The sequence below is a fragment of the Nothobranchius furzeri genome, chromosome 2 (assembly GCF_043380555.1).
Source record: "Nothobranchius furzeri strain GRZ-AD chromosome 2, NfurGRZ-RIMD1, whole genome shotgun sequence".
NCBI classification, from domain to species: domain Eukaryota; kingdom Metazoa; phylum Chordata; class Actinopteri; order Cyprinodontiformes; family Nothobranchiidae; genus Nothobranchius; species Nothobranchius furzeri.
The window spans coordinates 98,675,097-98,698,580 of record NC_091742.1 but is presented as its reverse complement, the minus strand read 5'-3'; the positions used below and the strand labels follow the sequence as shown (position 1 = coordinate 98,698,580).

Genomic DNA, 23,484 nt, shown 5'->3' with positions numbered 1-23,484 from the left:
CAATCTAGCAAAAAATCTAGTTAGGCGGAAATGGGCGTGGCCAATACAAAAAAGATGCAGAATCATCCAAGGACCATGTACATATAAAGTTTTTGACTGTAGGACCTACGGTTTGGGAGGTAGTAGCTGAAACATGTTCACCTCTGCAATAGCGCCACCTAGGTGACTCGGGGTCCAAATTTTCGAATCTGAGTAGCGGTCAGGATTTTCTATCAGACTGCCATGTCAGATTTTCCCTGGCAATTTCTGGCTCCTGCCCCCATACAAACGTAGCGGAGAAGAATAATAAATAATAATGAAAAATCCGTAGAAAAACAATAGGGTTCCCTGCCCTTTGGGCTTGGAACCCTAACTAGAACTGCAAGCAGTTATCAACGGGTTCCAAGCCACCAGCGCCAGTCGCCGACCCGCCCCGCACTCAACTTCGCCAGTCCTCATGCGGTCCCGCCCCAAAAACACGTTCTCCCGCCGGCGTCCCGTCAGCTCACTTCAACCGGCGCAATGAAAGTAACACTCAGGATACGTCATTAAACCTGCAAATCCTATACACATCTTTCAGAGGCATGGCTGACTTCTCAATCGTGATTACAATGGAATTCCACTGTTTCCTTATTAAAGAACGTGAAGATTTAATGAGTGAGATTATCAAACAATAATCTATACATCAACAGAATATTACAAACAACATAAATACTTGATAATGTCTTTAGATTTAATTGATTTTCAACAAAAACAATGAGTTTCATTTTGTGACTTACTGACCAAATGTTTCAAAAAATCATGAAAAATACATAACTCATCATAAAATTACCAAAATATTCTCACATGGCAGTGTTGACATGTGGAATAATATGATGTTGTTTTTAAATCAGTAGACTCAAAGCTTTTTTGAAGAAAAATCAGTAAATATAACTGTAAGGGTCACAGTCAAAATTAAAATATTCATAAAAAAATAGTGCTACTTTCTAAAATTTATAGAAAAATCTCAGATCACCATAGGTACATGTTGAATGTTGTAATTGGTTTATATTTACTGTATACCTAAAAAACTTTCTAACAAAAATTAATTACGTTGTTGTCCAACTATACAGAAAAACTGGCAAAAAGTTAAAAAATCATTAAAAATCAATGCTTTCGTACAAAAATCTCAAAATATTCCGAGATTGCCTCTGTGATGTGAGAATTCTTTTTATATTTTTGTTGGGGTCATAAATGTAAAATTGTACCTACAATAAAATAATATTTGCGTTAGTTGCTGTAGACAAAAATATGTCCTATAATTAAACACAAGGGGGAGCTCAAATCAAGACGACATTTTTTTTTGTTTCATAAACCACCTTAGAGTGAACTTTATGGCAAATGTCAAGAAGATTGTGAAAACAGAATTTGCGCTACAATTGCTAGCCTAAAAATGTATTTTTGTAAATTTAAAGCGCAAACATCTTCGTGGAGCTGCGGTTTTCAATATCTAAGCTCATGGCTATCCAGTTAACATAATCTGGAAAACGTAGCTTCTTACATGAAAATAATGATTTTTAGGAAATTTTTCAAATTTGAAATTTTAAATGATCATAAACCACGCCCACATTGATCAATCATTACCATATTGATAATGTAGTCTTAAGACTCTACAATGATGACAACCACTAAGTTTCGTGCAGATCCATTTAACCAGGTCAGCAGTATAATGTATTGCTATTTATAGCGCCCCCTATTGTTTAATCAAGGTGAAAATCAAGACATACACTTGAATTGACCTTAGGTTTGACTGTTATGAACACCTTTGAAAAATGTCAAAATCTTTTGAAGTTACGCTAAAAAAACTTTTTCATTCCCAAAAAATGATTTAAAAAAATCATAATAAAAAAAATAAGCAAATTATCCAAAATCCCTTCACATCTTTTGGTCAGCCGCTCCTCCTCTCTTGTCAGGGAAAGTTGTGATGTGATTGAGTTTGACGGCTGGGAGGAGTTAACGAAAGTACGTTGGACTTACTATGCACATTTCTGCTAATTTGCATAAGTTTAAAACATTTTTTAAAATACTCATCTAAATTTGACTGACTCAATGAACACACTGGATGAGATTATTTGTTTTTTTACGTAAGAAATGGGGAGAAACATGCCAAAAATATTTTTGGGGTACCACAGCGCCACCTATTGGACCAAATTCAACAAATTTTCTGTGATTGTAGATGTCACTATGACTGATAAGAATTGTAATTTTCTGTTTAGAATATATATTTTTCATGAGTAAAAGGGCGAAAAATTTTGAAGCCTATAAGCCACGCCCACTTTTTAATCATTTTCAAAATGTAGCTTAAGGGTCCGATGACTAACATATGTGCCAAGTTCTGGGGAAATCCATCAAGCCGTTTAGCTCAAACAAACTTTTTGACTCTTTAGCGCCCCCTATTGGTGAATCCAAACAAAATGGGGTAGATAGGGCTTACCGCTCATACTTCATAAGGGTCTAGAGTCTCATCAGTTTATCTTGAGAAATGGTGAAGATATCATCAATTACCACATGTGCTAGCTAGCGCGCTGATTTTGACATGGTGTCATTAGCCCAATTTTCAATATTTCTGCATTTTTCTTCATCACAACAACTTAGCTTAGTCCATAGATCACATGTACGAAGTTTGAAGTTGATTCGACAAAAAATGATGAATAGGTGATTAAAAGTAAGTTTTGCGTTTTTTGCGATCTAGCAAAAAATCTAGTTAGGCGGAAATGGGCGTGGCCAATACAAAAAAGATGGAGAATCATCCAAGGATCATGGACATATAAAGTTTTTGACTATAGGACCTACGGTTTGGGAGCTAGTAGCTAAAACGTGTTGACCTCCGCAATAGCGCCACCTAGGTGACGCGGGGTCCAAATTTTCGAATCTGAGTAGCGGTCAGGATTTTCTATCAGACTGCCATGTCAGATTTTCCCTGGCAATTTCAGGCTCTGCAAGCAGTTATCAACGGGTTCCAAGCCCCCAGCGCCAGTCGCCCACCCGCCCCGCCCTCAACTTCGCCAGTCCTCACGCGGTCCCGCCCCAAAAACACGTTCTCCCGCCGGCGTCCCGTCAGCTCACTTCAACCGGCGCAATGAAAGTAACACTCAGGATACGTCATTAAACCTGCAAAGCCTATACACAAATCTTTCAGAGGCATGGCTGACTTCTCAATCGTGATTACAATGGAATTCCACTGTTTCCTTATTAAAGAACGTGAAGATTTAATGAGTGAGATTATCAAACAATCATCTATACATCAACAGAATATTACAAATAACATAAAGACTTGATAATGTCTTTAGATTTAATAGATTTTCAACAAAAACAATGAGTTTCATTTTGTGACTTACTGATCAATTGTTTTAAAAAATCATGAAAAATACATAAATCATCATAAAATTACCAAAATATTCTCACATGGCAGTGTTAACATGCGGAATAATATGATGTTGTTTTTAAATCAGTTGACTCAAAGCTTTTTTGAAGAAAAATTAGGAAATATAACTATAAAGGTCACAACAAAAATTTAAATATTCATAAAAAAATAGTGCTACTTTCTATAATTAGGAGAAAAATCTCAGATCGCCATAGGTACGTGTGGAATGTTGTAAATGGCTTATATTTACTGTATACCTAAAAAGTTTTCTAACAAAAATTAATTACGTTGTTGTCCAACTATACAGAAAAACTGGTAAAAAGTTAAAAATTAATTAAAAATCTATGCTTTTGTACAGAAATCTCAAAATATTCCCAGGTTGCCTCTGTGACGTGAGAATTCTTCTTATATTTTTGTTGGGGTCATAAATGTAAAACTGTACTTACAATAAAATAATATTTGCATTAGTGTCTGTAGACAAAAATATGTCCTAAAATTAAACACAAGGGGGAGCTCATATCAAGATGACATTTTTTTTGTTTCATAAACCACCTAAGAGTGAACTTTGTAGCAAATTACAAGAAGGTTGTGAGAACAGAATTTGCGCTACAATTGCTAGCCTAAAAATGTATTTTCATAAATATAAAGCGTAAACCTCAACATGGAGCTGCGGCTTTCATGACATAAGCTCTAGCCTATCCAGCTAACACAATCTGGAAATCTTAGCCTCTTACATGCAAAGAATGATTTTTAGGAAATTTTTCAAATTTGAAATTTTAAATGATAATAAGCCACGCCCACTTTGATAAATCATTACCATATTGATAATGTAATCTTAAGACTCTATAGTGATGACAACCACTAAGTTTCGTGCAGATCCATTTAGCCAGTTCAGCAGTATAATTTCTTCCCAGTTATAGCGCCCCCTATTGTTTAATCAAGTTGAAAACCAGGACATACACTTGAATTGACCTTAGGTATGACTGTTATGAACAGCTTTGAAAAATGTCAAAATCTTTTGAAGTTACTCTAAAAAAAACTTTTTCATTCTCCAAAATTTTTAAAAAAAAATCATATTAAAAAAAATAAGCAAATTATCCAAAATCCCTTCACATCTTTTGGTCAGCCGCTCCTCCTCTCTTGTCAGGGAAAGATGTGATGTGATTGAGTTTGACGGCCGGGAGGAGTTAACGAAAGTACGTTGGACTTACTATGCAAATTTCTACTAATTTGCATAAGTTTAAAACATTTTTTAAAATACTCATCTAAATTTGACTGACTCAATGAACATACTGGATGAGATCATTTGTTTTTTTACGAAAGTAATGGGGAGAAACATGCCAAAAATATTTTTGGGGTACCACAGCGCCACCTATTGGACAAAATTCAAAAAATTTTCTGTGATTGTAGATGTCATTATGACTGATATGAATTGTAATTTTCTGTATAGAATATGTATTTTTCAGGAGTAAATGGGCGAAAACGTTTAAAGCCTATTTATAGCCTATAAGCCACGCCCACTTTTTAATCATTTTCAAAATATAGCTTAAGGGTCCGATGATTAACATATGTGCCAAGTTCTGTGGAAATCCATCAAGCCGTTTAGCTGAAACAAACTTTTTGACTCTTTAGCGCCCCCTATTGGTGAATCCACACAAAATCGGGTAGATAGGGCTTACCGCTCATACTTCATAAGGGTGTAGAGTCTCATCAATTTATCTTGAGAAATGGTGAAGATATCATCAATTACCACATGTGCTAGCTAGCACACTGATTTTGACATGGTGTCATTAGCCCAATTTTCAATATTTCTGCCTTTTTCTTTATCACCACAACTTATCTTAGTCCATAGATCATATGTACGAAGTTTGAAGTTGATTCGACGAAAAATGACGAATAGGTGATTAAAAGTAAGTTTTGAGTTTTTTGCGATCTAGCAAAAAATCTAGTTAGGCGGAAATGGGCGTGGCCAATACAAAAAAGATGGAGAATCACCCAAGGATCATGTACATATAAAGTTTATGACTGTAGGACCTACGGTTTGGGAGCTAGTAGCTGAAACGTGTTGACCTCCGCAATAGCGCCACCTAGGTGACGCGGGGTCCAAATTTTCGAATCTGAGTAGCGGTCAGGATTTTGTATCAGACTGCCATGTCAGATTTTTCCTGGCAATTTCTGGCTCCTGCCCCCATACAAACGTAGCGGAGAAGAATAATAAATAACTAGAACTGCAAGCAGTTATCAACGGGTTCCAAGCCCCCAGCGCCAGTCGCCTACCCGGCCCCGCCCTCCACTTCGCCAGTCCTCACGCGGTCCCGCCCCAAAAACACGTTCTCCCGCCGGCGTTCGTCAGCTCACTTCAACCGGCGCAATGAAAGTAACACTCAGGATACGTCATTAAACCTGCAAAGCCTATACACATATCTTTCAGAGGCATGGCTGACTCCTCAATCGTGATTACAATGGAATTCCACTGTTTCCTTATTAAAGAACGTGAAGATTTAATGAGTGAGGTTATCAAACAATGATCTATACATCAACAGAATATTACCAATAACATAAACACTTGATAATGTCTTTAGATTTAAAAGATTTTCAACAAAAACTATGAGTTTCATTTTGTGACTTACTGACCAAATGTTTTAAAAAATCATGAAAAATACATAAATCATCCTAAAATTACCAAAATATTCTCACATGGCAGTGTTAACATGCGGAATAATATGATGTTGTTTTTAAATCAGTAGACTCAAAGCTTTTTTGAAGAAAAATTGGGAAATATAACTATAAAGGTCACAACAAAAATAAAAATATTCATAAAAAAATAGTGCTACTTTCTAAAATTAGGAGAAAAATCTCAGATCACCATAGGTACATGTGGGATGTTATAAATGGCTTATATTTACTGTATACCTAAAAAGCTTTCTAACAAAAATTAATTACGTTGTTGTCCAAATATACAGAAAAACTGGTAAAAAGTTAAAAATTCATTAAAAATATACGCTTTTGTACAGAAATCTCAAAATATTCCCAGGTTGCCTCTGTGATGTGAGAATTCTTCTTATATTTTTGTTGGGGTCATAAATGTAAAACTGTACTTACAATAAAATAATACTTGCATTAGTGGCTGTAGACAAAAATATGTCCTATAATTAAACACTAGGGGGAGCTCAAATCAAGACGACATTTTTTTTGTTTCATAACCCACCTAAGAGTGAACTTTGTGGCAAATTACAAGAAGATTGTGAGAACAGAATTTGCGCTACAATTGCTAGCCTAAAAACGTATTTTCGTAAATATAAAGCGCAAACCTCTTTGTGGAGCTGCGGCTTTCGTGACATAAGCTCTAGCCTATTCATTTAACACAATCTGGAAATCTTAGCCTCTTACATGCAAATAGTGATTTTTAGGAAATTTTTCAAATTTGAAATTTTAAATGATCATAAACCACGCCCACTTTGATCAATCATTACCATATTGATAATGTAGTCTTAAGACTTTATAGTGATGACAGCCACTAAGTTTCGTGCCGATCCATTTAGCCGGTTCAGCAGTATAATTTCTTCCCAGTTATAGCGCCCCCTATTGTTTAATCAAGTTGAAAACCAGGACATACACTTGAATTGACCTTAGGTATGACTGTTATGAACAGCTTTGAAAAATGTCAAAATCTCTTGAAGTTACGCTAAAAAAACTTTTTCATTCCCAAAAAATTATTTAAAAAAATCATATTAAAAAAAATAAGCAAATTATCGAAAATCCCTTCACATCTTTTGGTCAGCCGCTCCTCCTCTCTTGTCAGGGAAAGTTTTGATGTGATTGAGTTTGACGGCCGGGAGGAGTTAACGAAAGTACGTTGGACTTACTATGCAAATTTCTACTAATTTGCATAAGTTTAAAACATTTTTTAAATTACTCATCTAAATTTGACTGACTCAAAGAACACATTGGAATAGATCATTTGTTTTTTTACAAAAGAAATGGGGAGAAACATGCCAAAAATATTTTTGGGGTACCAGAGCGCCACCTATTGGACAAAATTCAAAAAATTTTCTGTGATTGTAGATGTCACGATGACTGATATGAATTGTAATTTTCTGTATAGAATATGTATTTTTCATGAGTAAAAGGGCGAAAATTTTTAAAGCCTATAAGCCACGCCCACTTTTTAATCATTTTCAAAATATAGCTTAAGGGTCCGACGATTAACATATGTGCCAAGTTCTGTGGAAATCCATCAAGCCGTTTAGCTGAAACAAACTTTTTGACTCTTTAGCGCCCCCTATTGGTGAATCCAAACAAAATGGGGTAGATAGGACTTACCGCTCATACTTTGTAAGGTTCTAGAGTCTCATCAATTTATTTTGAGAAATGGTGAAGATATCATCAATTAACACATGTGCTAGCTAGCGCACTGATTTTGACATGGTGTCATTAGCCCAATTTTCAATATTTCTGCATTTTTCTTCATCACAACAACTTAGCCTAGTCCATAGATCACATGTACGAAGTTTGAAGTTGATTCGACGAAAAATGTCGAATAGGTGATTAAAACTAAGTTTTGCATTTTTTGCGATCTAGCAAAAAATCTAGTTAGGCGGAAATGGGCGTGGCCAATACAAAAAAGATGGAGAATCAATCAAGGATCATGTACATATAAAGTTTTTGACTGTAGGACCTACGGTTTGGGAGCTAGTAGCTCAAACGTGTTGACCTCCGCAATAGCGCCACCTAGGTGACACGGCGTCCAAATTCTCGAACCTGAGTAGCGGTCAGGATTTTCTATCAGACTGCCATGTCAGATTTTCCCTGGCAATTTCAGGCTCTTGCGCCCATACAGACACAGCGGAGAAGAATAATAATAATAAATAATAAATAATAAATAATGAAAAATCCGTAGAAAAACAATAGGGTTCCCTGCCCTTTGGGCTTGGAACCCTAACTAGAACTGCAAGCAGTTATCAACGGGTTCCAAGCCCCCAGCGCCAGTCGCCCACCCGGCCCCGCCCTCACCTTCGCCAGTCCTCACGCGGTCCCGTCCCAAAAACACGTTCTCCCGCCGGCGTCCCGTCAGCTCACTTCAACCGGCGCAATGACAGTAACACTCAGGATACGTTGTTAAACTTGCAAAGCCTATCCACAAATCTTTCAGAGGCATGGCTGACTTCTCAATCGTGATTACAATGGAATTCCACTGTTTCCCTATTAAAGAACGTGAAGATTTAATGAGTGAGATTATCAAACAATGATCTATACATCAACAGAATATTACAAATAACAAAAATACTTGATAATGTCTTTAGATTTAAAAGATTTTCAACAAAAACTTAGAGTTTCATTTTGTGACTTATTGACCAAATGTTTTAAAAAATCATGAAAAATACATAAATCATCCTAAAATTACCAAAATATTCTCACATGGCAGTGTTAACATGCGGAATAATATGATGTTGTTTTTAAATCAGTAGACTCAAAGCTTTTTTGAAGAAAAATTGGGAAATATAACTATAAAGGTCACAACAAAAATTAAAATATTCATAAAAAAATAGTGCTACTTTCTAAAATTAGGAGAAAAATCTCAGATCACCATAGGTACATGTGGAATGTTGTAAATGGCTTATATTTACTGTATACTTAAAAAGCTTTCTAACAAAAATTAATTACGTTGTTGTCCAACTATACAGAAAAACTGGTAAAAAGTTAAAAATTCATTAAAAATCTATGCTTTTGAACAGAAATCTCAAACTATTCCCAGGTTGCCTCAGTGATGTGAGAATTCTTCTCATATTTTTGTTGGGGTCATAAATGTAAAACTGTACTTACAATAAAATAATATTTGCATTAGTGGCTGTACACAAAAATTAGTCCTATAATTAAACACAAGGGGGAGCTCAAATCAAGATGACATTTTTTAATTTCATAAACCACCTAAGAGTGAACTTTTTGCCAAATTACAAGAAGATTGTGAGAAAAGAATTTGCGCTACAATTGCTAGCCTAAAAATGTATTTTCATAAATATAAAGCGCAAACCTCTTCGTGGAGCTGCGGCTTTCGTGACATAAGCTCTAGCCTATCCAGTTAACACAATCTGGAAATCTTAGCCTCTTACTTGCAAATAATGATTTTTAGGAAATTTTTCAAATTTGAAATTTTAAATGATCATAAACCACGCCCACTTTGATCAATCATTACCATATTGATAATGTAATCTTAAGACTCTATATTATTGACAAGCACTAAGTTTCGTGCAGATCCATTTAGCCAGTTCAGCAGTATAATTTCTTCCTAGTTATAGCGCCCCCTATTGTTTAATCAAGTTGAAAACCAGAACATACACTTGAATTGACCTTAGGTATGACTGTTATGAACAGCTTTGAAAAATGTCAAAATCTTTTGAAGTTACGCTAAAAAAACTTTTTCATTCCCCAAAAATAATTTTAAAAAATCATATTAAAAAAAATAAGCAAATTATCCAAAATCCCTTCACAACTTTTGGTCAGCCGCTCCTCCTCTCTTGTCAGGGAAAGTTGTGATGTGATTGAGTTTGACGGCCGGGAGGAGTTAACGAAAGTACGTTGGACTTACTATGCAAATTTCTACTAATTTGCATAAGTTTAAAACATTTTTTAAAATACTCATCTAAATTTGACTGACTCAATGAACATACTGGATGAGATCATTTGTTTTTTTACGAAAGTAATGGGGAGAAACATGCCAAAAATATTTTTGGGGTACCACAGCGCCACCTATTGGACAAAATTCAAAAAATTTTCTGTGATTGTAGATGTCATTATGACTGATATGAATTGTAATTTTCTGTATAGAATATGTATTTTTCAGGAGTAAATGGGCGAAAACGTTTAAAGCCTATTTATAGCCTATAAGCCACGCCCACTTTTTAATCATTTTCAAAATATAGCTTAAGGGTCCGATGATTAACATATGTGCCAAGTTCTGTGGAAATCCATCAAGCCGTTTAGCTGAAACAAACTTTTTGACTCTTTAGCGCCCCCTATTGGTGAATCCACACAAAATCGGGTAGATAGGGCTTACCGCTCATACTTCATAAGGGTCTGGAGTCTCATAAATTTATCTTGAGAAATGGTGAAGATATCATCAATTACCACATGTGCTAGCTAGCACACTGATTTTGACATGGTGTCATTAGCCCAATTTTCAATATTTCTGCATTTTTCTTTCATCACCACAACTTATCTTAGTCCATAGATCATATGTACGAAGTTTGAAGTTGATTCGACGAAAAATGACGAATAGGTGATTAAAAGTAAGTTTTGCGTTTTTTGCGATCTAGCAAAAAATCTAGTTAGGCGGAAATGGGCGTGGCCAATACAAAAAAGATGGAGAATCACCCAAGGATCATGTACATATAAAGTTTATGACTGTACGACATACGGTTTGGGAGCTAGTAGCTGAAACGTGTTGACCTCCGCAATAGCGCCACCTAGGTGACGCGGGGTCCAAATTTTCGAACCTGAGTAGCGGTCAGGATTTTCTATCAGACTGCCATGTCAGATTTTCCCTGGCAATTTCAGGCTCTTGCCCCCATAAAGATCAAGCGGAGAAGAATAATAAATAACTAGAACTGCAAGCAGTTATCAACGGGTTCCAAGCCACCAGCGCCAGTCGCCCACCCGCCCCGCCCTCAACTTCGCCAGTCCTCACGCGGTCCCGCCCCAAAAACACGTTCTCCCGCCGGCGTCCCGTCAGCTCACTTCAACCGGCGCAATGAAAGTAACACTCAGGATACGTCATTAAACCTGCAAATCCTATACACATCTTTCAGAGGCATGGCTGACTTCTCAATCGTGATTACAATGGAATTCCACTGTTTCCTTATTAAAGAACGTGAAGATTTAATGAGTGAGATTATCAAACAATAATCTATACATCAACAGAATATTACAAACAACATAAATACTTGATAATGTCTTTAGATTTAATTGATTTTCAACAAAAACAATGAGTTTCATTTTGTGACTTACTGACCAAATGTTTCAAAAAATCATGAAAAATACATAACTCATCATAAAATTACCAAAATATTCTCACATGGCAGTGTTGACATCTGGAATAATATGATGTTGTTTTTAAATCAGTAGACTCAAAGCTTTTTTGAAGAAAAATCAGTAAATATAACTGTAAGGGTCACAGTCAAAATTAAAATATTCATAAAAAAATAGTGCTACTTTCTAAAATTTATAGAAAAATCTCAGATCACCATAGGTACATGTTGAATGTTGTAATTGGTTTATATTTACTGTATACCTAAAAAACTTTCTAACAAAAATTAATTACGTTGTTGTCCAACTATACAGAAAAACTGGCAAAAAGTTAAAAAATCATTAAAAATCAATGCTTTCGTACAAAAATCTCAAAATATTCCGAGATTGCCTCTGTGATGTGAGAATTCTTTTTATATTTTTGTTGGGGTCATAAATGTAAAATTGTACCTACAATAAAATAATATTTGCGTTAGTTGCTGTAGACAAAAATATGTCCTATAATTAAACACAAGGGGGAGCTCAAATCAAGACGACATTTTTTTTTGTTTCATAAACCACCTAAGAGTGAACTTTATGGCAAATGTCAAGAAGATTGTGAAAACAGAATTTGCGCTACAATTGCTAGCCTAAAAATGTATTTTTGTAAATTTAAAGCGCAAACATCTTCGTGGAGCTGCGGTTTTCAATATCTAAGCTCATGGCTATCCAGTTAACATAATCTGGAAAACGTAGCTTCTTACATGAAAATAATGATTTTTAGGAAATTTTTCAAATTTGAAATTTTAAATGATCATAAACCACGCCCACATTGATCAATCATTACCATATTGATAATGTAGTCTTAAGACTCTACAATGATGACAACCACTAAGTTTCGTGCAGATCCATTTAACCAGGTCAGCAGTATAATGTATTGCTATTTATAGCGCCCCCTATTGTTTAATCAAGGTGAAAATCAAGACATACACTTGAATTGACCTTAGGTTTGACTGTTATGAACACCTTTGAAAAATGTCAAAATCTTTTGAAGTTACGCTAAAAAAACTTTTTCATTCCCAAAAAATGCTTTAAAAAAATCATAATAAAAAAAATAAGCAAATTATCCAAAATCCCTTCACATCTTTTGGTCAGCCGCTCCTCCTCTCTTGTCAGGGAAAGTTGTGATGTGATTGAGTTTGACGGCTGGGAGGAGTTAACGAAAGTACGTTGGACTTACTATGCACATTTCTGCTAATTTGCATAAGTTTAAAACATTTTTTAAAATACTCATCTAAATTTGACTGACTCAATGAACACACTGGATGAGATTATTTGTTTTTTTACGTAAGAAATGGGGAGAAACATGCCAAAAATATTTTTGGGGTACCACAGCGCCACCTATTGGACCAAATTCAACAAATTTTCTGTGATTGTAGATGTCACTATGACTGATAAGAATTGTAATTTTCTGTTTAGAATATATATTTTTCATGAGTAAAAGGGCGAAAAATTTTAAAGCCTATAAGCCACGCCCACTTTTTAATCATTTTCAAAATGTAGCTTAAGGGTCCGATGACTAACATATGTGCCAAGTTCTGGGGAAATCCATCAAGCCGTTTAGCTCAAACAAACTTTTTGACTCTTTAGCGCCCCCTATTGGTGAATCCAAACAAAATGGGGTAGATAGGGCTTACCGCTCATACTTCATAAGGGTCTAGAGTCTCATCAGTTTATCTTGAGAAATGGTGAAGATATCATCAATTACCACATGTGCTAGCTAGCGCGCTGATTTTGACATGGTGTCATTAGCCCAATTTTCAATATTTCTGCATTTTTCTTCATCACAACAACTTAGCTTAGTCCATAGATCACATGTACGAAGTTTGAAGTTGATTCGACAAAAAATGATGAATAGGTGATTAAAAGTAAGTTTTGCGTTTTTTGCGATCTAGCAAAAAATCTAGTTAGGCGGAAATGGGCGTGGCCAATACAAAAAAGATGGAGAATCATCCAAGGATCATGGACATATAAAGTTTTTGACTATAGGACCTACGGTTTGGGAGCTAGTAGCTAAAACGTGTTGACCTCCGCAATAGCGCCACCTAGGTGACGCGGGGTCCAAATTTTCGAATCTGAGTAGCGGTCAGGATTTTCTATCAGACTGCCATGTCAGATTTTCCCTGGCAATTTCAGGCTCTTGCGCCCATACAGACACAGCGGAGAAGAATAATAATAATAAATAATAAATAATAAATAATGAAAAATCCGTAGAAAAACAATAGGGTTCCCTGCCCTTTGGGCTTGGAACCCTAATAATGAAAAATCCGTAGAAAAACAATAGGGTTCCCTGCCCTTTGGGCTTGGAACCCTAACTAGAACTGCAAGCAGTTATCAACGGGTTCCAAGCCCCCAGCGCCAGTCGCCCACCCGGCCCCGCCCTCACCTTCGCCAGTCCTCACGCGCTCCCGCCCCAAAAACACGTTCTCCCGCCGGCGTCCCGTCAGCTCACTTCAACCGGCGCAATGAAAGTAACACTCAGGATACGTCATTAAACCTGCAAATCCTATACACATCTTTCAGAGGCATGGCTGACTTCTCAATCGTGATTACAATGGAATTCCACTGTTTCCTTATTAAAGAACGTGAAGATTTAATGAGTGAGATTATCAAACAATAATCTATACATCAACAGAATATTACAAACAACATAAATACTTGATAATGTCTTTAGATTTAATTGATTTTCAACAAAAACAATGAGTTTCATTTTGTGACTTACTGACCAAATGTTTCAAAAAATCATGAAAAATACATAACTCATCATAAAATTACCAAAATATTCTCACATGGCAGTGTTGACATGTGGAATAATATGATGTTGTTTTTAAATCAGTAGACTCAAAGCTTTTTTGAAGAAAAATCAGTAAATATAACTGTAAGGGTCACAGTCAAAATTAAAATATTCATAAAAAAATAGTGCTACTTTCTAAAATTTATAGAAAAATCTCAGATCACCATAGGTACATGTTGAATGTTGTAATTGGTTTATATTTACTGTATACCTAAAAAACTTTCTAACAAAAATTAATTACGTTGTTGTCCAACTATACAGAAAAACTGGCAAAAAGTTAAAAAATCATTAAAAATCAATGTTTTCGTACAAAAATCTCAAAATATTCCGAGATTGCCTCTGTGATGTGAGAATTCTTTTTATATTTTTGTTGGGGTCATAAATGTAAAATTGTACCTACAATAAAATAATATTTGCGTTAGTTGCTGTAGACAAAAATATGTCCTATAATTAAACACAAGGGGGAGCTCAAATCAAGACGACATTTTTTTTTGTTTCATAAACCATCTAAGAGTGAACTTTATGGCAAATGTCAAGAAGATTGTGAAAACAGAATTTGCGCTACAATTGCTAGCCTAAAAATGTATTTTTGTAAATTTAAAGCGCAAACATCTTCGTGGAGCTGCGGTTTTCAATATCTAAGCTCATGGCTATCCAGTTAACATAATCTGGAAAACGTAGCTTCTTACATGAAAATAATGATTTTTAGGAAATTTTTCAAATTTGAAATTTTAAATGATCATAAACCACGCCCACATTGATCAATCATTACCATATTGATAATGTAGTCTTAAGACTCTACAATGATGACAACCACTAAGTTTCGTGCAGATCCATTTAACCAGGTCAGCAGTATAATGTATTGCTATTTATAGCGCCCCCTATTGTTTAATCAAGGTGAAAATCAAGACATACACTTGAATTGACCTTAGTTTTGAGTGTTATGAACAGCTTTGAAAAATGTCCAAATATTTTGAAGTTATGCTAAAAAAACTTTTTCATTCCCCAAAAAATATTTAAAAAATTCATATTTAAAAAAGTAAGAAAATTATCCAAAATCCCTTCAGATCGTTTGGTCAGCCGCTCCTCCTCTCTTGTCAGGCAAAGTTGTGATGTGATTGGGTTTGACGGCCGGGAGGAGTTAACGAAAGTACGTTTGACTTACTATGCAAATTTCTACTAATTAGCATAAGTTTAAAACATTTTTTAAAATACTCATCTTAATTTGACTGAGTCAATGAACATACTGGATGAGACCATTTGCTTGTTTACTAAAATATTGAGGAGAAAAATGCCAAAAACATTTTTGGGGTACAACAGCGCCAACTATTGGACAAACTTCAAACTTTTTTCTGTGATTGTAGATGTCACTATGACTGATATAATTTGTAACTTTCTGTATAGAATATGTATTTTTCATCAGTTAAAGGGCAAAAAATTTTAAAGCCTATAAGCCACGCCCACTTTTTAATCATTTTCAAAATATAGCTTAAGGGTCCAATGATTAACATATGTGCCAAGTTCTGTGGAAATCCATCAAGCCGTTTAGCTCAAACTAACTTTTTGACTCTTTAGCGCCCCCTTTTGGTGAATCCAAACAAAATGGGGAAGGTAGGGCTTACCGCTCATACTTCATAAGGGTCTAGAGTCTCATCACTTTATCTTGAGATATGGTGAAGATATCATCAATTAGCACATGTGCTAGCTAGCGCACTGATTTTGACATGGTGTCATTAGCCCAATTTTCAATATCTCTGCGTTTTTCTGCATCACAACAACTTATCTTAGTCCATAGATCATATGTACGAAGTTTGAAGTTGATTCGACGAAAAATGACGAATAGGTGATTAAAACTAAGCTTTGCATTTTTTGCGATCTAGCAAAAAATCTAGTTAGGCGGAAATGGGCGTGGCCAATACAAAAAAGATGGGGAATCATCCAAGGATCATGTACATATAAAGTTTTTGACTGTAGGACCTACGGTTTGGGAGCTAGTAGCTGAAACGTGTTGACCTCCGCAATAGCGCCACCTAGGTGACGCGGGGTCCAAATTTTCGAATCTGAGTAGCGGTCAGGATTTTCTATCAGACTGCCATGTCAGATTTTCCCTGGCAATTTCAGGCTCTTGCGCCCATATACTTTTAGCGGAGAAGAATAATAATAAATAATAAAAAATAATGAAAAATCCGTAGAAAAACAATAGGGTTCCCTGCCCTTTGGGCTTGGAACCCTAACTAGAACTGCAAGCAGTTATCAACGGGTTCCAAGCCCCCAGCGCCAGTCGCCCACCCGCCCCGCCCTCAACTTCGCCGGTCCTCACGCGGTCCCGCCCCAAAAACATGTTCTCCCGCCGGCGTCCCGTCAGCTCACTTCAACCGGCGCAATGAAAGTAACACTCAGGATACGTCATTAAACCTGCAAAGCCTATACACATCTTTCAGAGGCATGGCTGACTTCTCAATCGTGATTACAATGGAATTCCACTGTTTCCTTATTAAAGAACGTGAAGATTTAATGAGTGAGATTATCAAACAATAATCTATACATCAACAGAATATTACAAACAACATAAATACTTGATAATGTCCTTAGATTTAATTGATTTTCAACAAAAACAATGAGTTTCATTTTGTTACTTACTGACCAAATGTTTCAAAAAATCATGAAAAATACATAACTCATCATAAAATTACCAAAATATTCTCACATGGCAGTGTTAACATGTGGAATAATATGATGTTGTTTTTAAATCAGTAGACTCAAAGCTTTTTTGAAGAAAAATCAGTAAATATAACTGTAAGGGTCACAGTCAAAATTAAAATATTCATAAAAAAATAGTGCTACTTTCTAAAATTTATAGAAAAATCTCAGATCACCATAGGCACATGTGGAATGTTATAAATGTGTTATATTTACTTTGTACCTAAAAAAAACTTTCTTACAAAAATTAGTTACTTTTTGTCCAACTATACAAAAAACTGGCAAAAAGTAAAAAATTCATTAAAAATCAATGCTTTTGTACAAAAATCTCAAAATATTCCGAGATTGCCTCTGTGATGTGAGAATTCTTTTTATATTTTTGTTGGGGTCATAAATGTAAAATTGTACCTACAATAAAATAATATTTGCGTTAGTTGCTGTAGACAAAAATATGTCCTATAATTAAACACAAGGGGGAGCTCAAATCAAGACGACATTTTTTTTGTTTCATAAACCACCTAAGAGTGAACTTTATGGCAAATGTCAAGAAGATTGTGAAAACAGAATTTGCGCTACAATTGCTAGCCTAAAAATGTATTTTTGTAAATTTATAGCGCAAACATCTTCGTGGAGCTGCGGTTTTCAATATCTAAGCTCATGGCTATCCAGTTAACATAATCTGGAAAACGTAGCTTCTTACATGAAAATAATGATTTTTAGGAAATTTTTCAAATTTGAAATTTTAAATGATCATAAACCACGCCCACATTGATCAATCATTACCATATTTATAATGTAGTCTTAAGACTCTACAATGATGACAACCACTAAGTTTCGTGCAGATCCATTTAACCAGGTCAGCAGTATAATGTTTTGCTATTTATAGCGCCCCCTATTGTTTAATCAAGGTGAAAATCAAGACATACACTTGAATTGACCTTAGGTTTGACTGTTATGAACAGTTTTGAAAAATGTCCAAATATTTTGAAGTTATGCTAAAAAAACTTTTTCATTCCCCAAAAAATATTTCAAAAATTCATATTTAAAAAAGTAAGCAAATTATCCAAAATCCCTTCAGATCGTTTGGTCAGCCGCTCTTCCTCTCTTGTCAGGCAAAGTTGTGATGTGATTGGGTTTGACGGCCGGGAGGAGTTAACGAAAGTACGTTTGACTTACTATGCAAATTTCTACTAATTAGCATAAGTTTAAAACATTTTTTAAAATACTCATCTTAATTTGACTGAGTCAATGAACATACTGGATGAGACCATTTGCTTGTTTACTAAAATATTGAGGAGAAACATGCCAAAAACGTTTTTGGGGTACAACAGCGCCAACTATTGGACAAAATTCAAACTTTTTTCTGTGATTGTAGATGTCACTATGACTGATATGATTTGTAACTTTCTGTATAGAATATGTATTTTTCATCAGTTAAAGGGCAAAAATTTTTAAAGTCTATAAGCCACGCCCACTTTTTAATCATTTTCAAAATATAGCTTAAGGGTCCAATGATTAACATATGTGCCAAGTTCTGTGGAAATCCATCAAGCCGTTTAGCTCAAACTAACTTTTTGACTCTTTAGCGCCCCCTTTTGGTGAATCCAAACAAAATGGGGAAGATAGGACTTACCGCTCATACTTTGTAAGGTTCTAGAGTCTCATCAATTTATTTTGAGAAATGGTGAAGATATCATCAATTAACACATGTGCTAGCTAGCGCACTGATTTTGACATGGTGTCATTAGCCCAATTTTCAATATTTCTGCATTTTTCTTCATCACAACAACTTAGCCTAGTCCATAGATCACATGTACGAAGTTTGAAGTTGATTCGACGAAAAATGTCGAATAGGTGATTAAAACTAAGTTTTGCATTTTTTGCGATCTAGCAAAAAATCTAGTTAGGCGGAAATGGGCGTGGCCAATACAAAAAAGATGGAGAATCAATCAAGGATCATGTGCATATAAAGTTTTTGACTGTAGGACCTACGGTTTGGGAGCTAGTAGCTGAAACGTGTTGACCTCTGCAATAGCGCCACCTAGGTGACCCGGGGTCCAAATTTTCGAATCTGAGTAGCGGTCAGGATTTTCTATCAGACTGCCATGTCAGATTTTTCCTTGCAATTTCAGGCTCTTGCGCCCATACAGACACAGCGGAGAAGAATAATAATAATAAATAATAAACTAGAACTGCAAGCAGTTATCAACGGGTTCCAAGCCACCAGCGCCAGTCGCCCACCCGCCCCGCCCTCAACTTCGCCAGTCCTCACGCGGTCCCGCCCCAAAAACACGTTCTCCCGCCGGCGTCCCGTCAGCTCACTTCAACCGGCGCAATGAAACTAACACTCAGGATACGTCATTAAACCGGCTAAGCCTATACACATATCTTTCAGAGGCATGGCTGACTTCTCAATCGTGATTACAATGGAATTCCACTGTTTCCTTATTAAAGAACGTGAAGATTTAATGAGTGAGATTATTAAACAATAATCTATACATCAACAGAATGTTACAAATAACATAAATACTTTATAATGTGTTTAGATTTAATAGATTTTCAACAAAAACAATGAGTTTCATTTTGTGACTTGCTGACCAAATGTTTAAAAAAATCATGAAAAATACACAACTCATCCTAAAATTACCAAAATATTCTCACATGGCAGTGGTAACATGCGGAATAATATGATGTTGTTTTTAAATCAGTAGACTCAAAGCTTTTTTAAAGAAAAATTGGGAAATATAACTATAAAGGTCACAACAAAAATTAAAATATTCATAAAAAAATAGTGCTACTTTCTAAAATTAGGAGAAAAATCTCAGATAACCATAGGTACATGTGGAATGTTGTAAATGGCTTATATTTACTGTATACCTAAAAAGCTTTCTAACAAAAATTAATTACGTTGTTGTCCAACTATACAAAATAACTGGCAAAAAGTAAAAAATTCATTAAAAATCAATGCTTTTGTACAAAAATCTCAAAATATTCCCAGATTGCCTCTGTGACGTGTGTATTGTGGTCATATTTTTGTAAGATCATAAATGTAAAACTTTTCTTACAATAAAATAATATTTGCATTAGTGGCTGTAGACAAAAATATGTCCTATAATTGAACACTAGGGGGAGCTCAAATCAAGACGACATTTTTTTTGTTTCATAAACCACCTAAGAGTGAACTTTGTGGTAAATTACAAGAAGATTGTGAGAACAGAATTTGTGCCACACTTGCTAGCGTAAAAATGTATTTTTGTTAATATAAAGCGCAAACCTCTTTGTGGAGCTGCGGCTATCGTGACATAAGCTCTAGCCTATCCAGTAACCACAATCTGGAAATCTTAGCCTCTTACATGCAAATAGTGATTTTTAGGAAATTTTTCAAATTTGAAATTTTAAATGATCGTAAACCACGCCCACTTTGATCAATCATTACCATATTGATAATGTAGTCTTAAGACTCTATAGTGATGACAACCACTAAGTTTCGTGCAGATCCATTTAGCTGGTTGAGCAGTATAATTTCTTCCCAGTTATAGCGCCCCCTATTGTTTAATCAAGTTGAAAACCAGGACATACACTTGAATTGACCTTAGGTATGAGTGTTATGAACAGCTTTGAAAAATGTCAAAATCTTTTGAAGTTACGCTAAAAAAACTTTTTCATTCCCAAAAAATTATTTAAAAAAATCATATTAAAAAAAATAAGCAAATTATCCAAAATCCCTTCACAACTTTTGGTCAGCCGCTCCCCCCCTCTTGTCAGGCAAAGTTGTGATGTGATTGAGTTTGACGGCCGGGAGGAGTTAACGAAAGTACGTTTGACTTACTATGCAAATTTCTACTAATTAGCATAAGTTTAAATTATTTTTTAAAATACTCATCTAAATTTGACTGACTCAATGAACATACTGGATGAGCCCATTTGTTTTTTTACTAAAACATTGAGGAGAGACATGCCAAAACCTTTTTTGGGGTACAACAGCGCCACCTATTGGACAAAATTCAAATTTATATCTGTGATTGTAGATGTCACTATGACTGATAAAATTTGTAACTTTCTGTATAGAATATGTATTTTTCATCAGTTAAAGGGCGAAAATTTTTAAAGCCTATAAGCCACGCCCACTTTTTAATCATTTTCAAAATATAGCTTAAAGGTCTGATGATTAACATATGTGCCAAGTTCTGTGGAAATCCATCAAGCCGTTTAGCTCAAACTAACTTTTTGCCTCTTTAGCGCCCCCTTTTGGTGAATCCGAACAAAATGGGGAAGATAGGGCTTACCGCTCATACTTCATAAGGGTCTAGAGTCTCATCACTTTATCTTGAGATATGGTGAAGATATCATCAATTAGCACATGTGATAGCTAGCGCACTGATTTTGACATGTTGTCATTAGCCCAATTTTCAATATTTCTGCGTTTTTCTGCATCACAACAACTTATCTTAGTCCATAGATCATATGTACAAAGTTTGAAGTTGATTCGACGAAAAATGACGAATAGGTGATTAAAACTAAGTTTTGCATTTTTTGCGATCTAGCAAAAAATCTAGTTAGGCGGAAATGGGCGTGGCCAATACAAAAAAGATGGAGAATCATCCAAGGATCATGGACATATAAAGTTTTTGACTATAGGACCTACGGTTTGGGAGCTAGTAACTAAAACGTGTTGACCTCCGCAATAGCGCCACCTAGGTGACGCGGGGTCCAAATTCTCGAACCTGAGTAGCGGTCAGGATTTTCTATCAGACTGCCATGTCAGATTTTCCCTGGCAATTTCAGGCTCTTGCGCCCATACAGACACAGCGGAGAAGAATAATAATAATAAATAATAAATAATAAATAATGAAAAATCCGTAGAAAAACAATAGGGTTCCCTGCCCTTTGGGCTTGGAACCCTAATAATAAATAATGAAAAATCCGTAGAAAAACAATAGGGTTCCCTGCCCTTTGGGCTTGGAACCCTAATAATGAAAAATCCGTAGAAAAACAATAGGGTTCCCTGCCCTTTGGGCTTGGAACCCTAATAATGAAAAATCCGTAGAAAAACAATAGGGTTCCCTGCCCTTTGGGCTTGGAACCCTAATAATGAAAAATCCATAGAAAAACAATAGGGTTCCCTGCCCTTTGGGCTTGGAACCCTAAAAACTTCCGATCAAACTATCCCGATTCCATCAACAAGTCCTTTTATATTGGAAACTTTTATACAACCATAATTTCACTCCATACAACACGTCGATTTGGAACAATAGATATATTACAATTAACAATAAGTCATTGTATAAGGACTGGATGGACAAAGAAATTTGGTCCCTAGTTCATTTAACTGATGAAAATTTCTGTCATAAATTTAATATCACAGTTGATCAGAACTTATTCGCTTCCATAATAAGAGCCATCCCTATTCCTACATTAAATCTAATTCAAGAAATTGTTTCGAACTCTCATTCAGTCTCCCCTACTCTTCCTCATCTAGTAGCTGGGAACTTCGACTTCAAGAGTGTTAAAACTCCTAATAAAACAATTAGAAAAATGCTTGATGATATTTCACACCCTTCACTGCCTTTCAGAAATTCCATTAAACAAATTTTCTCCATAGATATTATATACTCATTACGTTCTAAATACCTCAAATTTCCTATAACTCCAAAAGCCAAAGAAATCCATTATAGTTTTAAATGACGTATACCCATCTGGGGAATTCTTACGACAGAGATGTGGATTTGAAACAAATAAGTGTGTATTTTGTGATGATATAGAAACCTCTGTTCATTTATTTTTTCAGTGCATTTACTCTGAAGCTCTCTCTCCATGACTGGCTACACAAAGATACGTATTGAACCCTTTTCTGAGAACGATGTCATTTACGGAGCCATATTAGATAACACTGAATGGGGCTTTCTGGTAAATAACATAATCATTGTAGCTAAATTTTACATTCACAAATGTAGACATGGAAATGTGAAGCCTAGATTCTATGCATTTCATAACGAGTGTCTTTCTTTCTCCAAAGCCCTTAAATTTATGACAAGTAAACATGCATTGAAACTCCTTAATCTTCTTGAAAAGTATGATTTGAAAACCAAGCCCTAGCTCTTTGTCTTTTTTATTTATTTAAATTTTTGTTTGTTTGTTTGTTTGTTCGTTTCCTTCACAAATATTCTTGCTTTCTTTGTTATTTTTCTGCACCTGATCCCGGGTAATGTAAAACAAAGGAAATTATGCCATGTTGTTTGTAAATGAAAAAGTTCAATTAAAAAAAAAGAATTTATTAACAAAACTGCTGATGTCTTTCCAAAACGTGAGTGTGAAAGCCGAGTAGAGGCGCAGTACTATGACGTCATCAGCGGGCGCTGGACCCCGAGCAGAGCCTGTACCGACACCGGCGCCAGTGGTCCACCGTGTCGTTCTTCCGGTCGTTGTACGGTGAAGAACACGCCATGTTGTTGTCTGGAGCCAGGTCTCCGTGTTCCGGGGCTCAGGCCGCTAGCGGGGCTTCGGGGTTGTGAGGCTGGGTCGGCAGAGAGGTATGGCAAGCCAAATG

The 23,484-nt window shown here is 35.6% G+C and overlaps 2 protein-coding genes across 2 annotated transcripts in view; one reads left to right on the top strand and one right to left on the bottom strand.

Moving 5' to 3' along the window:
* Positions 1 to 23,484, bottom strand: part of LOC129162178 (oocyte zinc finger protein XlCOF6) — an 849,318-nt gene that overhangs the window by 312,339 nt on the left and 513,495 nt on the right. The gene's annotated exons all lie outside the window — the stretch shown is intronic.
* The window catches only part of LOC129154865 (zinc finger protein 595), a 34,882-nt gene continuing 30,568 nt past the window's right edge, over positions 19,171 to 23,484 (top strand). The window contains exon 1 of the mRNA XM_070548579.1: positions 19,171 to 23,467. The gene's annotated coding sequence lies outside the window, so the exon portion shown is untranslated. The remainder of the gene's footprint in view (positions 23,468 to 23,484) is intronic.